This window comes from Agelaius phoeniceus, chromosome 6 (genome assembly GCF_051311805.1).
Source record: "Agelaius phoeniceus isolate bAgePho1 chromosome 6, bAgePho1.hap1, whole genome shotgun sequence".
NCBI lineage: Eukaryota > Metazoa > Chordata > Aves > Passeriformes > Icteridae > Agelaius > Agelaius phoeniceus.
Genome location: NC_135270.1, coordinates 56,718,155 through 56,735,728, shown reverse-complemented (window position 1 = coordinate 56,735,728; position 17,574 = coordinate 56,718,155). Strand labels below are relative to the sequence as shown.

At 44.2% G+C, this 17,574-nt stretch overlaps 1 long non-coding RNA gene across 1 annotated transcript in view; it reads left to right on the top strand.

Moving 5' to 3' along the window:
- The window catches only part of LOC143694250 (uncharacterized), a 35,191-nt gene extending 20,806 nt beyond the window's left edge, over positions 1–14,385 (top strand). Inside the window, exons 2-3 of the long non-coding RNA XR_013182597.1 lie at positions 13,579–13,634; positions 13,868–14,385. This is a non-coding gene — a long non-coding RNA (uncharacterized LOC143694250). The remainder of the gene's footprint in view (positions 1–13,578; positions 13,635–13,867) is intronic.
- Positions 14,386–17,574: the final 3,189 nt, after the last annotated feature.

Here is a 17,574-nt window from a genome sequence, read left to right as displayed (position 1 = left end):
TGCTGCTGCTGCTGCTGCAGGGCTTGTCCTTGTTTATTCCTCAAATAAACCCTTTCATTTGTCAGCTGGCATTTTGGCCCAGCTGTCTTTCCTTGGGGCTTGGCAGGAACTGAGATAGAAACTTTAGCTTGAAGAAGGGCTCTGCAGGAAGAGAAGTTTGGTGCTGCTGAAGGGTGCTGGGGATTCCCTTTGCAGGCAAAGAAACCCTCACAATACATCAGCCTGCTCCTAATGTTGGAAAACACACCTGCTTAAAAATTTTTGTAGAACTTTAGTCAAGGGGTTTTGTTTGCCTTTTCCCTGGGGAAAAAAGAATTTTAACTTTCTTTCCAGGGCCTTGTTCCACCAGGTGGGGTCTGATGAATTCAACACATCAACAGACTGGGAGCAGCCCAAAAGACAAAGGGACACCAGTGGCCATCTATGAACATCTACCCCAGACTCTGCTACTGGCAGTGATGGACACATCTCCTCTGGAAGTGACTGATAAGAAAATCAAGGAATGAAGATCCAACTAACATCAGAAGCAAAGAAATTCAGATCTAATAGGGGACCAAATACTAAGAACTACACAACTTGGGACCAACAAACACTGACCCAATTAGTTTCTATGAGTGTTGACTGTATAAAAGATCTGAAAAATCTAGTAAAAGTCATGTGTCGTGGAATGATTCTCTCTGCATACCCAGGCTATATATGGATGAGATGATTTCTGTGGTACATCCTGGCCCAGATAATAAAGTAATGCCTTGGCTCTCTAACTTTAAAAAATGTTGTTGGAGGGTTTTTGTTTTTCCTGCAGTTTTGGTGACACTAACAGTTACCTCCTGATGTTCATCTGCTTAGACTTCAGCCTCTTCAGTGGTCAAATGGGAGTAATTTAGTCATTATTTCCAGCAGCAAATTGACTCCATTAGAGTTCAGCTGACCGATGCTCCAGCTGCTAAAGGGGTGGGAGTGGTGCTGCCTGGCTGCTGTAAATGCAACATCATCTGGGGTCCTGGTTTGCCTTTACATCTCTGCTTTCCCTCTCTGCATCCCTTCCAACTCATCCCTTGGTCTGCTGTGTTTTTAACCTTTTCTCTGCCCGTGGTGTCCCTTTCATTGCCATGAGCACTGCCAGGCTGGCAGGTTTGTCAGCTTTGCTGTGTGCCCCTGAGCCCTCTGTCTTTGGGATGTTCTCCTTACAGGCAGTGTGACGTGGGTGCTGCAGATATGTAATTCCCTGTGGCCCCTTTGACTTGTACCCTGCAGCTCCCCTTTGTGCTCACAGCAAGAGGTGAGCCTGGGGGAAGGGGAAAACCCCCCTGCCTCCATGGCAAGTTCAAGCATGGGCACAGCTACCACCAGGGCTTTGTGTCCAGGAGCAGAAACTCCAGAGACCCTACTGTGTTATACTGACCATTTGTTAGATCTTTAAACTCCATCTGTTTAGGCTGAAATCCTTTTGATGGCTGGGCATGAACAATTTAGTGTTGATGTTCTGGGATAAAATTGGCTCATTTTGAACTTTGCTGCTCACTGTTCCAGCTGGTAAAGCTTGGACACTGGGTTAGTGACATGTACACAGCTTTGCTAGGGATCATTAAGGGCTGGTGGCCAGCACCATCAGGAGAGTCCAACAGATGTGATTGTCTTATCTCTGGCACCCCAAGGCTCTCCCTCTCCATTTGCCTCTCCCTGTGCTGGGAGAGAAGCTCTTTGTTCTGCTGATTGTTTCATTAGGAAATTACAATTCTGTTGTTAAACACTTGTATTTTTCCATTCCCCCCTCTACATTTATCCGTGTTTAGTGTTCAAGTTTTTTTCCATCCATTTTTTGTCTAAACTGCTCTCCTCTATGGCATATGTTGATGCACAGAAGGGTCAGAGCCACAGGGATCTGATCTTTGAGATGAAACAGTTCAAACAGAATGGCCTCAAACACCTCTGCTCTGAGTGGTTCTGAACAACCTGTGGGTTCAGGGGTGGAAAAGAAACCACCCAGGGAACAAGAAATCACACTAAGCAAAAAACCAAAACAACCAAAAGTCCTGCTAGAGCTAAACATTTTATAGAGGTTATTTGGGAGATAAAAGCCATTTCACTCTGTATTTGCAAGGTACAAGTGCCAGCAAGCAGGAATGTGGCAGAAGGTGACCTGATTTTGATAACAGCTTTTTCTCAAGCATTTGATGTTTTCACTAGTTATGCTGGGTTTTTTTGTTTGTTTGTTTGGTTGGTTTTGGGTTTTAGTTTGTTTGTTTTTTATCTTTTCCCCATAACTCAGGAGGGCAAAAATGAATCACAGAAACTGGAGATCTGGAGTTTGTGGCAGATCTGGTACTGATCTGGGACTTTGCTGTTTTAGCAGAAGGATTAGGTCTTTGAGACCCTCATATATCCTCACTGAGGCATGGGGCCAAAATAAACTGGAAAGCATTAAACAGTGAAAATTGGCATTTTACAAGCAAAGGGAGTTATCAAGTTTAAAATGAAATACATAAAGCACACAGATATCCAGAACTCTCTGGGAAAGGAGACTGAGAAAGAAAAGGGATGTTCAAAGTGATGCACCACAAAAAGTGACACACTTAGCTGAATGTACTGCAGATCATCACACTGTCCTACTAGAAGATCAGCAAAGTCTGAGATGAGTCCTGTCACATCTACTTCCAATAGTCATATTAGCTCTGACAGTGATCCAGAATTTCATGGCATAAATTTAAGCAGTTTGCAGTGAGTGCATATTGCCACTAATTTCAATTATCTGTAATTCAGTGGAGTGGAAAGGACCAATGCCAGTCCTGTGAATGATCTGCTAAGGAGGGTTACAGAATGGGTTTCTGGCCTGGTTGTAGTTTGGTGAAGCACCAATAGTGCAGCACAAGCTGTCATCTGCTGAAAACAGGAATGTTAGGCACTGAAAGTCAGTGGCATCTGTGTGAAGTGCCAGGTATAGCAAGGGAGATAAAGCTCTGCATTACACTCAGTGCAGTGCAGAGCCATGCTCATGGAGTACTTTGTAAGAATGAGGCTTTAAGTGTCTCAAATTGGAAACAACAACTGCAAACAACAGCAGTGTTATGAAACTGTCCCTGTATCTGGGTGTTATTGCCATTTAGAAAGACACACATTCAGAGTAAAGGGAACCATCTCCAAATCCCAGGAAGAGTGGTGAAAAGGAGCACTGAGAAAGTGTCAAATCCAACAGCCGTAGCAAGCTGGAGTGGCTGGAGCTCAGCCATGGCATGGGCAGAACTGATGGATTTACTGCTGCTGGGAAGCACTTGTGCTGACAGCACAGGGTGATCTGTGGGCACATGCTAGAGGGGCCAGAGAGAATAATTTAATGTAGTCTGAGGAAGGCAGAGTTGGAGGTGAGTTCTGAGTGCCTCCCTGCCCTCCAGAGCTGCTTACAAACCTGCGTTGTGCTCTGCCTTTGGGGACATAGAGCTGATGAGGCTGTGAGGCCGAGGATGCCATGGTCAGCAGCTGGCACAGCTTTCTGTGACTCCCTCCCTCTTCTGTGCTGCATCACTTCCCACCAATGGCACAGACACCAGCACTTGAGAAAACACCTCAGAAATAGCACTTCAGGAAAGAATTTGGACTTCAAGTGATGGCAGATCTCCCGTGTTGCTGGTAGGTGTTATTTTTGTAAAACAGCAGCAGCAGCAAAGGACTATTCAGTGCTTATTTTCTGGCAGAGCTTATGTATCACAGGCTCTCCTCGTGTTGGAGTCTTCTCAGCTGGATGAAAAGAAATCTTTGTATCACATGAAGATATTCAGGTCTTTGAAGGCAGCCTTCAGTTGCATTGGTTGTTGCATTTCTCTGTCAAGCATTCTTACTGCAGTGGCATCCTGGCAATTTGAGATAGGGTGGGCTTTTTCCTGAATTTGTTTTAAATGAAAAACTGAGGGAAGACCTCCAATAGTTCAGGTGTAGACCTCTGGAAAGATGCATTCAGTCACCATCTCTGCTTTGGATGCAGCCACTGGAGGGAAATGGCAGTTTCTTTATTTCTTCTTTATACTTGACTTTGGCTGTTTAGGGCTTCTGATATGTCAGCAGAGGAGAGGTAATATCTGTGGATTTGGAGCCTGTTATGCTTTTCAGCAGACCCTCCTGTTTGTGCACAAACCAGGGTGCTTTGGGGTTTTCCCTGGGGAAATCAGGGCTGGGTGACCCTGAAATCAAATGAGACCTTTCTCTGGGTCAGAAATTGCTTAAATGCTGGCCAGCAATTTCTGATTTTCTCATCATGGGTTTCATGCCACAAAATAAAGGCCCTCACAGACTGTTCTGATCTGACCACCCCCTACACTTTTCTTCTGCACTTCCTCAGCTTTCATTAAACTTCTTTAAGGAAATCAAACTTTCAGTATCCCTATAAATAGGCACCTTTTCATTACTGATTAAGAGGGTGAAATGCAACCATTTGCTGCAATTCACACTTCTAGGGATGTGGCATACACAACTTCTCCTGAGCAACCTGTTCCACTGTCTCACCACACACATAATCAAGAAAATAATTTAGGTATAGGAAGATGCTTGATGATAAAAGTACTGGGCAAGAATATATTTCCTTTCTTCTCACTGTATCCCATCCATCCTCATGCTGCTTTTGATCCTCTCTGTATCCTCTGTTCTGTCACATCCATCTCCCTCAGCCTGGGGTCTCTTCTTCCCTGCTGCAAGCACCACTCTCACCTTGTACTTGCCACTCCAGAAGGAATGAGTTTATCCCTGAGTTCTCTTTGCTCCTGGCCTTTGGCAGCTCTTCCTCACTTTCAGGCTTTGCTCTCACGTTTCAAGTGAGAGACCTCTGCTTTTTTTAAGTGTGAAGGCACTGGCCAAGTTAGACACATCAATCCTCTGTTTATTTACAGGTCAGGTACAGGACAGGCAACAGCAATCTCAGATTTCCTGTGCTGCTTTACACATCCCTGACCTCTGCAATGACCCAAACTTCCATGAAGGGTAAGAGTTAGTTCAAACTCTGCATCACATCAGCTCTTAGCCCACAGAATATCATGTGGGATGGCTCAAATATGCCAAATTTTGTGTTGTGATTAAGTGGAATTGTCCATGATCTATTAAGATCTGAGCAAATTACAGCCACATTAATTAAACATAGGCACTCTGGTTGAGCCTAAGCCACAGATGGCATCCCACAGATGGAATGCCACTCTTGATATTCACAGAGCCACTCAGCCCTTTAACTTCAGCTTGTGCTGATTAGTAGAGCAATTTATTTTAGGTGCAGCTATTGGCCTTTGCTGAGGAGAGTGCTGTTAAATGGATATCACTGACAAGGGCCCAGTATACACAAAAAAGGGGCAATGGAGAGCAGGGATAATGGAAACTCTAAGAGCTCTCAGCTGTTCTTCTGCCCCAGCCTTTCAGAGCAGCAGGAAGGGAATTGGACACTGAGTTCCAACTGATATTCAGCAGCATTTGGCTATTTTACTACTTTAGGTGCTGGTTTTTAACTGATTGTAGCAGTGATCTGTTGGAGGATCTTATGATTAGATCTTCTAGTACTCAGCATGGAGCTCTTTTATAAGAGAAAAACCCTTTGAAACGGAGTCCTAAAATCATCCTTGTCTCTCCCTCCAGAAGGCTTAAGTTATGGCTCACTTGGTTTTGTGTTGGCTTTTTGGCAGTGCTTGTGGGAAAGGTGCACAGCAGGGTTTATTTAGCAGGAATGGCCATTGGTGATAACCTAGAGTGGGGCCCCATTCTCTTAAGCACTGTGCATCTTCTGTGCCAAAGAGGGGAAGGATTAGACAAAATAAAACTTCTTACATCCATCCACGTGGAAGCCAATGCACGGATATGAAATGACTTTTCATACAAAAAAAATCATACAAAAATCTGTGGCAAAGATAAGACCTAGCACAAGACAGCCTGAGTTCTAGGCCAGCACAATAATGTCAATTATAGTCATTAATGTCAAAGGAGGAGGAGGAGGGAAGAATACAGGGAAGATATTTCTGCAAGGAAGAGGATGGTGGGGAAGTATTTAACACTTTAGGGCATCCCAACACTTTGTGTAAAGATGTGTGGGATTCTAAAATCAAAAGAGATTTCAAATGCACCATTTGTTTCAAACAATAATTTTTAGTTTGAGAGGTGGGAGGGAATTTGCTATTACTGTCTTTAAAAGAAACCAGCCTCTTAAATTGGTATTAATGGTGCTGGAAAGGCTTGTGAGCTTTTACTTCATCTGCTACAGGGCCTCTGTTTTTACTCTAAGTAACCAGGTTTTCCTGAAAATACAGTGTTTGTCCTGATAAACATTCATCTTCAGAAATAAGCTGAAGGTAGTTTGGAGGCTCTGGTGTGGGTTCTGTCAAGCTGGATCAGAGCTGGCTCATGTCCTTCAGGCCCTTCTTGCTAAAGGTAGCACTGGCCAACAACCACCACCATGTAATGGCACAGCTCCTGGAAGAGTGGGGAGCACGTCACTGCCAGGCCCTGGAAAAGCTGGAAGCTCACCTTTTGGGAGAACAAGGAGAAGAGCAACCCAGTGCTTTGGCAGCTGATGATGCACATATCTCCCTTCAGAGAGCAGTGAGGCAAGAAATACCTGGGAACGAGGTGCCCTCATCTCATGAGAGAGGCATGGAGTGAGTGTTTGGGGCAAGGCATGGACTACAGAGTTTGGAGGGCAGAACACTGTAAAGACAATGCTTCCCACCTTCTCAGCAGCCCCTTCTCTCCACTGACATCTCCAGAGGACCACCTGCACCCTGCAACAGAAGGTCAGGACCCACCAGTTTGGAGCTGTGACGACACAAGGGCGATTCGCTCTGGACTCTCTCTCCTCTGCAGCTGAAGCACATTTAGGTTCTTTCATGTGGGCTGTGGCTGTCCTGGGAGTGCTTTCTCTGCAAACAGCTGTGGGGAGCACGAGCTTTCTTTAGTGCAGCATCTGCAGCTGCTCCTTGCTTGGCCAGCAATAGAAGGCTGTGGTTGTGTGTCTGTCCGTCGTCGTGTGTGCTGGCTCCAAGCCCAGACCTTTGGCCAGGACTGCTCCCACTTTGCTCCTCAGCACTAAAGTCTGTGATGAACCTCCTGCCCTTTCCATGTTTCAGTGGACTTGACTGAAACAGAGGTGAAGTTGTCTTGGGCAGGGGCTTCTCGTGCACCTAGAGGGACTCACCCAGAGCAGTCAATATCAACAGCACCAGTGTGCAGAGCTGCACTGGGGCCAGAGGCTGCAGACCTGAATGCTGGGCTGAAAGAAAGACTCTCTAGTGTCATGGTGGGATGTGGGTTACACAGTTTGTGGTGATTGGGAGTGGGGCTGTGCCCAGCCTCATCCCCAGTGGGTGCAGCTGTGAGCAACAGTGATAGCAATGAGCCATGGAGTGCCCAGGGGCACTGAGCAACCACCCAAGGGAACAGAGGGCACACAGGTGCAATGCATGAACATGAGGGCATAAAAGGTTGGGCTAAAGAACAATAAGAGCAGATGCTTGAAGCCTTCTGAAATGATTTGGTGTTTTTCTGTATGGTTTGAAGCTTTCTGAAGTTGTATGATGATACTCTGTGTATTGTGGCCATCCCAGCTGTGGCAGTGGGAGATGTCTTGATAGCAGTGGGCAAGTTTGTTCTCTCTCAGTTTTCTGGCTGTTTGGAGGATTTTTGGGAGTCAGGGCAACAAACTTTTTCATCTGGTTTGGAGAAAAAAAAATTATGAGAAATATGTTTCAGAAAAAAAATAGTTAGACTATTTTATTTCCTATAGGGAACTAAGATCTCAAGTTTTCATTTATACTCTGAATAAAAACTGTGAAATGTTGGGCTTTTCAGTAGGAGAGAAATTCTAAGTTATGAACAGTTCTGATTGGAATTATACTTTCTTTTCCACTTTGGCCTTGTCTTCTAGATAATTCTCATTTCCATCCTGAATTTTTTAGGTTAGGATTAGCTGAACTTGACCAGGTGATTTTGCCTGCTTTACAAGACACCTACAGACTGCTGGGAATCCATTAATCTCATGACTTTTGGAAGATCTATTTTCCTGTCAGTTTGTTTCTTTGATAAGATGTTGGGGTGCTCTGCTGGGCTTAATGTTCTCAGTGAATCCTTGATCTTGGTCAGCCTGAAGCTCTGCCACTGTTATTTAGCTTCCAGAGTTTTGCCCAGAGACATATTGAAGCCTTTGGAAGGCTTCTCCTGGTTTTATTGTTTATGTAATTAGAACTAAGTTACTTGTTTTCAGACTAAGGAACATCCCTATTTTTTTTTTTTTGCTCTCCATCATATCTGAATGTACGGTTTTCAATACAAACATCAGCAAACATTTATTCCAGACTGTAATTAGTTTTACCTTTAGGAATGTTTTATATAAATTCTCATAATATATATTCCAATATAAGGCTTAGTTGTCTTTTCCTTTGGAAAACATTTTTTTGTGCTTTCTTCCCTAGCTTGATAATGTTGGGTGATCTATACCTTCCCAAAAGTGTGCTGTTGGTATATGTGGCTGTTACTGGTATTTACAGACTTCTTTGGGTTGTGCTCTACAAAAATCACTGCATAGAGAGTGGTGAAATGGAGAATGCTGAAAATTATCCTTTAAAAATAGTGTTGAAAATTTTTAGTATCTGCTAACCTTGACATGAGCCAATATAAGGACAATAGGGAAAAACCAGGTTATTCAGAAGGAGATAAAGATATGAAATTAGAGTTCCAGAATTTAATCAGAAAACTCCTGACCACTGAGAAAACCAAAATCCTTTTCATTTTGAAGTAACTGTTTCATAAAATATTCACCAGTCTGTCCCATCTGTGTTAGTAGCACAGCTTATTGATTATCTCCCTGTATCCATGTTGCCCTTCTTGACCCTATTTAATTTAGCTCCTGTGTGGGCACTTATCTTTGTGGTCACTGTGGTTTAATGTTAGTGACTGGAAATTGATACACAGAGCTGGAGTCTTCAGCACTGGCTCTCAGCCTCAGAAGCCATTAGGCCCTGTCATCTTTGGTCACCATCTCTCCTGTCCTACCTCAGGATTGATAAGCTTCCTGTTGATATGATGATATCCAACAGAATATCATTATGCTGTTGGGAAGAGGCTTTCTGTCATTTCTTATCTGGCTGTTTAAATTGTTGTGCCCATGGGCACAGAGTGATAGGAAAAGTGGGAATGGCTTTAAACTAGAAGAGGTTTGGGATAGATATCAGGAAGAAAGTGTTCAAGGCCAAGTTGGATGGGGCCCTGAGCAACTTGATCCAGTGGGTGGCAACTTCATCTAGAGGAGGGATTGGAAACAGATGCTTTTTAAGGTCGTTTCCAGCCCAAACCATTCTAGGATTTTGTGTTCCTACGATGTGATGAAAACACAGGGGGCCTTCATCACTGGGGCCTCACAGCTGATGTCTGTGGGGTGTTCTCCTCTCTTCCAGCGTGCTGCTGCACAGCCACGCTTACTTTAGGGACTGGAGCGAGTAAACTCAGCTCCACACACACACACAAAAGTCCCATGCATCCAGCTCTGGGCTGGGGAGGATAAAGCCCTGGATTGTGCTGTCCATGCCCAGAAGCACCGAGGTGCAGCCAGGCATGCAGGGGAGCTCCAGATTCCTTTAAGGCAGTGGGTTTGGCCAGCAGTGGCAGGAAGCAATCCTGAGGTGCAGGACAGTGCCAGGAGAACAAGGAGCCTGTTATAAAACAGGCCCCAGCACAGAAAAGGTAGTGCTGGGAGACTCCAGAGGAGAGGTTGTTTCATGGAAAAGCCAGCCTGTGGGAGGTGAATGCATCATCAGAGAAGCAGGGATGAAGAGAGCTGTGAATGAAGCGAGGCTACGCAGTTACTGGTTTGGAGGTGTCCCCTACCTGTGGGTCTCCTGAGGAGTGTGTGCCCATGGGGGCTACACAGCCCTTAGCAATGCCTTGTCTGGATGCTGTTAAATAAGGTTTGAAGAGTCAGAAGACAAAGCCTTATAGGCTGGAGGGGCTGGGACTGCAAGGCTGCAGCAAAGGACTCTTTCCTCCCCTGCCTGCAGGCTGCTGAGCGCAGCAGGGCCCCAGCCTGTCATTAGAGCTCACTCAGAGCCACTTCAGCCCCAATCACCAATATGATGGTTGACTGGCAGGGGCTTTGGAGGGGGAAAACTGGCAATTACAAACTAAATGGAAAGGAGGAAATAATGGAAAAATGGAAGTTACAGAACAGAACTGACCACAGAGTGGAAAGGGACTTTGTGGAAACTAATAAAGCATCATTACCTTCGCTGGAAGTACATGGAGCACTGCAGCTGTAGAATGTGAATCATAAAAATCATCATGCCTGCCCCATGCTGGCCATAGACCTTGGACCAGATCACGCTGGCCTTTTCTAGCAGCCTTTTCTCTGTTCTGCCACAAAAAAAGAGAGGGGAGCTCATTGCTGTTCCCATATTCTGCCCATTCCTCCCCTTCCACTCGATAGCATCGTCATGCAAATACATCTAATTCAATTTTTCTACCATTTGCTGAAGAAAGGTAGTCTCTATAAACTCTGAATCCCCATGGCTCTCAGAGAGTTGAGGACAGGGGACAAAGTTAATGCATTTTCACTTCTCTCTAGGTAGTTTTTTTTATTTCATTTTTACTTAACAATATGTTTCTGTGACCCTTCTTGCTTTTCCACCAGGGATCTGATTACCTTGTAGCAGTCCAACATAGTTTTCTATGGGTATAAACCAAGCCATAAGAACTAGAGATAGAAATAAATCTACTTTTAACTACTTCAGCTATAAGAATGTACAGAAGCCCTTATTTACTGTGAAATTAAACAAGGACAGATACCTGTTTACAATCCTTGGTGTGAAGCCAGCAAATGTGTTTCATTACTATGGCTAGAAAGAAAAACATCCTCTATAGATATTTTTTTTTTACCTAAGTAAAAGAATTAAAAGAAGTGGAATGACCTGACTTCTTGTGTTAGACTAAAAACTCGAAGCAGGGAGAATAGGATGACTTGGTTAAAAAAAAGGTCTTGAATCATGTTCAGAAACAAATTTCTCAACAAACACTGACTCGTTCTATATACCTGCATTTTTACTGAATATTTGGGAAGAAAAGCTTGAAATGCCAACAATCATCCCTTTAAAAGAGGGAAAAGAAAGAAGAAATAAAAAAGCCATTAGCTAACTGCTGTGTGTCAGCTGGTGAGCTTGATCAGTGGTGCATTTTACAGGGTTGTGCACTGTCATTATAGTAGTTGATTGTCCCTCAGAAATAAAATATTAGTATGCATCTGACTGCAGAAGCTTAATAATAATAATAATAGCAGATAGTGGTAATGCATTGCAACCAGGGACAGTCAGCAGCAGCAGCAAAGTACTGACTAATTGTCTGTTTGAGGCCCATTTTGTCCCTCTTAATTTAGCCAGCTGCCAAGAATTGCTTTTACTTTCTGTTCCAGATATCTGGGTTGGGATGGATGCTCTGACTTCCTCCACTCTGTCCCTGTCTTCCTTGGCATAGATAATTGTGACCTTTAATTCCAACCCAAGGAAGTCTTGCCCACTATGCAAACTACTTATTCAAAAGCAGATGGTAAGCCAAGGGTATTGCTTTAGGGGGCTGCTAGTGGGGTGACCCAAAGCCCTGAAGGTCTGATGCACATCTATACTCTAAACTCAGAGCAGAGATGGTTTTGTGGTTGTGTGCTCATTTTTGTGAGACATGGGATTTCTATATGGAAAAAACCCCAGATGAGCAGTGATAGTGCAGGGTGTGCCAGCAAACAATTAGTGTCCTGAAACCACAGAATCGTGGAGTGTTTGGAAGGGACCTTAAAGACTTAATTCCAACCTCACTGCTGTGGGGAGGGACACCTTGCACCAGCCCAGGTTGCTCAGGACATTGAATCCTGCATTTCTGATTGACATCCTGTTTTTACCTTTCCTTCCACTTGCCTGTACATTCTTGGTCTCTCTAGCCCCTGTCATTTTCAGCTTTGGTCTCCTGGGGGTTGGCAGTGCAGCTGGGCTCAGGGATGCAGGTTAGCTCTGCCCCTCTCAGCCACACAGGCATCAGCTGCCTCCTGCTTAAACCCCTGTACCTGGGGGAGCCCTGCTGCAGGACAGGGCTCATTATCACCGAACACTGTGTGCTGATGACTCTAAATAGCTTCTGGAGGGAGCTCGTGCCTTTCCAGCTCACAGGGGGGGTGGAGGGCTGTATCTCAGGGTATCAGTGTCCCCTCTGCTGGGCTGGGCTTGCTGAAGTGCACGTTTCAGTGGGAAAGGGAAGACAAATAGATAGATTTCTAATTTCTTGCCTGTTCCTTCCACAAACAAGCCTTCCCTCGAGCCTGCAGATTTATCACAGCTGAGAGGGAATTCTGTGGCAGCTTCTTATTAAAATATTGGCAGCCTATTACTGCTCCTTACAAATGATGCAGATGGATCACTGACTGAAGCAGTGCTGAAAGGCAGCTCTGTCTGAGGTGAAGTGCTCTTTGTCCATCATGGCTACCTGCACTTTTCCTTGCTGCAAAGCAGATTTTAATTTTTTTTTTTTTTAGATACTTTTCCTACCTCAGCAAATCAAGATCTTAAAAGTTATTCCAGAGGCTCCCTTATCTTTTAACAAATATCTATGGTCTCTGGCTCTCCTGACCTTGAATTGGTTACCTGTGCATTTCTCACATCAAGATTAGATTATTGCCACTGCCTCCTGACAGCCTGGCCTGATAAGACCCTGCACAATTTCCAGCTGGTGCTGAATGCTGCTGCCAGGCTCCTGTAATAGAGAGATGAGCTCCACATTTCACCTCTGTCCAAGGCTCTGTGTTATTTGCCAGTTAAGCAATATATTGACTTGAAGAATTCCCCATTAAAGACAAACTGCCCTTTTTATCCACATTTACACACGTGACTGCTTTGAGAAGTGAGGTGGAAGCACGGGCAGGTGCTGGGAAGGGCACCTGACACATGGCCTCACATCACCTGCATTAGTGACAGATGATTTGTGGCTCACCTCTAAACTGGATGGCATGAGTCCAGCCTGTTTTCTCCTATATCTTTTTTATTTCCTCACCTAAAATTGGAACCAGCGATGTCTGTAGTGTCCTGGCTGCCCTGCCCTGCCCAGTGGTGTCTCCTGTGTTTTCCAGAAGGGGTTGCAGGAGGTGCTCTGTGGCCAGAGGCAGCAGCTCTGAGCCCTGCACTCCAGAGCTCAGCTCATTCCCAGCCTGCTGGAGGTGGATCAGGGAGCATCACACACCCTGCACCATGGAGTGTTACTGCAGGGCCTGCAGGAAACAGCGTGGTGCCAGCTGAAAAATGAGTGGCAGGGGGCTTAACAGGAGAAAGAGGTGCAGGGAATGGTTGAAATGTGTTAAAGTGCATCAACTAATGAAAACCAAGGTGGGTGAATGACTTTTTGACTTCTTAGCTGGAGATGTTCCTTTTTTATTCTGTATTTAAAAATATTTTCAGTTTCAGTGATTGGTTATAAAAAGGAAACTAGGTTTGGCATTAAAGCTGTTGATGTTCTTTCTTGTGATTGGTTGTAAAAAGGAAACTAGGTTTGGCATTAAAGCTGTTGATGCTCTTTCTTGTTTCTTTTTTTTTTTTTTTTTAGAACTATAAAGTTTTACATCCTTGATATCTGGGCCATACTGAGAGAGAGGAGGAACTGTAAGTTTTAACAAATAATTATCCTCCCTACTTCCCCTGGACTGACCTCTTTCCTTCCTGCTCCAAATAGGCAAAATGAGCCTCTCTGCCCCAAAAAGGGATTAACCCCTCTTCCAGTCTCCAAGGGGCTGGTGGATTTTCCATCACCAGAAACTTTCAAATCTTTTCCTAAAAGACAAGTTGTGGATTAAATAAATGTTTGTTTGTTTTCTGTGTGTGTTTTTTTCCCCCAGTGGTCAGACTTACAGGAAGAAGTGGATGCTCCAGGCCTTTTAATCTTTGCTAACAATAAAATACGAGTGATTGAGACAAGGTGGATGCTTCTCCTCTGTCCCTTGCTGCATCCTGAGGACACTCAGCCTTCACAACACTGAGCTTGAGGCTGTGTAAGATTCAGTTCTGCTGCTCCAGGATTGTACAGATACAGGTAGAATGGGTCTTCACAGAAAGTGAATTTTGCTGTCGTGTCCAAGTGGGGTTTTGTGTTGTTAACTAATTTTGTATTAACTGGGAACTTTTTACCTGCCATTACCTGCACAGGCAAAAGTGAAATACCACAGACTTGGTAGAGTTACTTCTGCCTCTTCAAGGTCAAAATTCTGCAAGGGAGGAAGGATTTTGTGTTACTTTTGTTATTTGAACCTGAAGAGGGGAGAAGGTGGTCAATGAAATACAAATGTGTGTCACTGGTGAGAATCCTTTGGGATTGTATTAGTGAGCAAGAGGGTAGGGAGAAGTTAGTAAAAATTATGTGGAGGTGCTTTGCTTTAACTTCCTCTGCACATCTTTTGCCAGTTTTTGTAGCTTTCCAAATCTCAATCCAAAGACTTCTCTTAAATATTACAAAGCAAAAAAAAAAAAAGAGAAATGCTTCTAAGCAGAGGAGCTCAGTCTGTTTCAAGAAATATCATGTTCACCAAGCATATGCACAGTACTCAAATTAGCTAATTACTTTTAAGCAATGATAGCTCTAGAATGCCCTTGACCTTCCAAGGAGGAGAAATTTGTACTACTGCAGTATATAGAATTTTAATATTAAAAGAGGTTAAATAGCAAAAAAGTCAAAAGCTCTTTGCTTCCTCTTTGGTAAGAAGTGAGCTAATGCCAGCAATTTCCATGGCAACTGCAAACAGACTGTCCTGTTCACTTCCATGTTATAAATAAAACAAAAATATTCTCTAAATTACATGCTGTGCCTACATGTATTTGCTATCACCATGTTCAGCAGACACTGGGAAATATTTCTGTACACATTTGTAAGAAAAAAATTACAAGATTTATGGGTACTGCGTAGCCTTGGTGGGCTGCGTTCCTTTGACGAAGTAATAAAAATAACCTCAAAACAATGCCACCCTTTTTATTGCTGATATTCTCTGAGTTTCACAAATAATTACAAGTCCAAAACCTATATCTTTCCAGCAGCTAGTATACACAATAGTAAACTTGCACAGTTTTAAACAGGAGTCAAAAATAATTTTAAAAAGGGCAGGTGATGATTGGGAGTTTTGCCTTTTTATTTCTGCTGGGGTGCACACAATGGAAAGACACTTGGTTTGTGTTCTAATTTTGTACATATTCCTGTAGACCAGTCCTACATTGTGTGCTTTCACTGCACCTTGTATTCTGTTCTGTTTCCCATACAATAGATCTGTTTGAGTTCACAGTGACTCTTTAGGTGTGCACAAACCTTCATCCTGCTCTTCTTTATGTCCAGGTGTCCTTCCCACGTGTGCAGCTACAGGGCTCTGATAAAGCTTTGGGGTGAGGGATAAAGCACATGAGCTTCTTGTGCAAGAGCAGCTCAAGAACTTTTCTGGAGACTCCTCAGCCCCAGAGGGTGCTCAGGCAGAGGGCAGGGCCTGCAGAGCACCCTGGTGTGCTCACTGCCTGCTCTGGGAAGGGAGGTCCATTTGTTGTGGGGTGACCATGCCAAATGCCACTGCCCAGCCGTAAGAGAAGGACTGGGGGGTGTGAGACAAGCTCTGAGACAGCTGCTGCTGTTAACCCAAGGCTGAGGTGACCTTGGAGGAATCACCAGTGCTGCTAAAGGCAGAGAGGTGCATTAGGCTGAACCTGTCACTCTCCATAAGGTCTTGGCTGGGACTGCCCTGCCCATTTGCTGCTTGCTGGGAATTCAGCAGGGCAATGGCTCACTGGCCAGAGATGCTGACACCTTACTGTGCTTCCAGGCTGCTGGCTGAGCCTGCCTGAGCAGATCACTTGACATTATGGGGTTTTGAAGCACTTTTGAACACTGACCTTGTCTCTTTTCACATGCAGGTTCTTGGGCTTTACTTCATCATCAAATATGTGTGCTCACATGTTGAGTTACTGTGAGATGTAAATGCAGCAGAGGAGACCTGTTTCCACTAGTACCATTGAATTATTTCTATCTCCTAACTTAAACTAGAAAATTCTGGCCTGTCCTATTGCTTTCAGGGAGAAATGTCCAAAAATGTATTCTTCTTCCCATGCAAGCAAATGCTTCTTGGTTTTTCACCCTCTTTATTACAAGAAGATATTAAGTCAGGTTTGGTTGCTGAGGTTAGTTGCATTTTACTGTGCGTGTGTGTGTGTAAAGAAGGACACAAGTAGATATGGATTTATTTTTGTCTCTTGTATTTTCACTCTTGTTAAAGCTTCCACGGGTTGAAGAGAGATAGCAAATACAGCATAACAAAACCTTGGCACAGCAATGAGGATATAATAGATTCTGTTTATTAGATATGAATTTTTTTTCCAATTAGAATAGCAGGCAAGGTTTCTAATTAGAGTACAAATTATTTCAAGTGTATTTTGCACCATTAAAAATCTCTGTAGAGGACAGTGCTACACTTGAGTCAGAGCTGGGAATCCAGCCAGGAATGTGACCCCCTTGATCCCTTCACTCTGGGATATTTAAAAGCACAATTGAGGGTGAGGCAGAGGAGGAAATGTCTCCATTTTCTGTTATTCAGTGCTGAATCCTGCCTCATGCCAGGCTTGACTCAGCTGCCTCAGGTTCCACCTTCCCCTTGCTTGCATTGGAGATCCCTGCTATTTACACTGAAGATCCCTGCAAAGCTCTTGAAATTATGCTGACAAATTTAACTGTTTTTGTGGTGTCAGACACACCATATGCTAGTCTGTGAGTTTACACTGATTTTTAGCTTTAAGGGAATAGGGAGATGGTGAGGGCCTCTGCTAGTGCTGTACCTGCAGCAGGGAAGGAGCTTCCCATGTTGCTACCTGGGCCATATGAAGTGAAGGCTGGTGAGGATGCTCATGGTTTGGCCAAACTGGGGTTATTTTGGGGGTCAATTTGGGATTCCAGTCCCATGACTCAGTGCAGAAGATGCTCTGTGGCACAAATCTCAGTGATTTGTGTGAGGTGGGTCCTCTCCTGATGCCACAAGCTGCCTGTGAAGAAGAAGGAACAACATGACCTGGATGGTGCTGCAGGGTGTTATTTAGCAGAGAGGCATTCATGGAGGAAGAAATTTCAAATATTGTCCATAGCTGATTTCTGCTGTCCATACCCCAGTGCTTCCAGACACGTTGTCAAGGCTCTGAGGGCATAAATAAATCTTAATGGCTCTGCCAGAGCCTCTGCTTGAGCTCAAGCCTATGCCTCCAGTCTCTGCATGAACTCTGCTGTAGGTGAACCCACCTCCTTGGTGCTGGGCTGTAGGGATCTGCTTTTGGGTGTGGACATCCTGAATGTTCCTTGTAGGCTGTTTCTAGGCTTGTATTTCACCTCTGTTTCCAGATGGGCTTTGGACCCATGTTGTAGCCTGTCACAGACATGTTTTATGAAAAATCCTTTCCTTAGGAGTTTTTCTCCTGAGAGGCTGAGAGACCTCAGGAACAAAATGTAAACAATGGTTATCTGCTGCTGTGGAATGCAACAGGTGGATCTTTGATTGGCCCATGTTGGTTGTTTCTAATTAATGGCCAATCA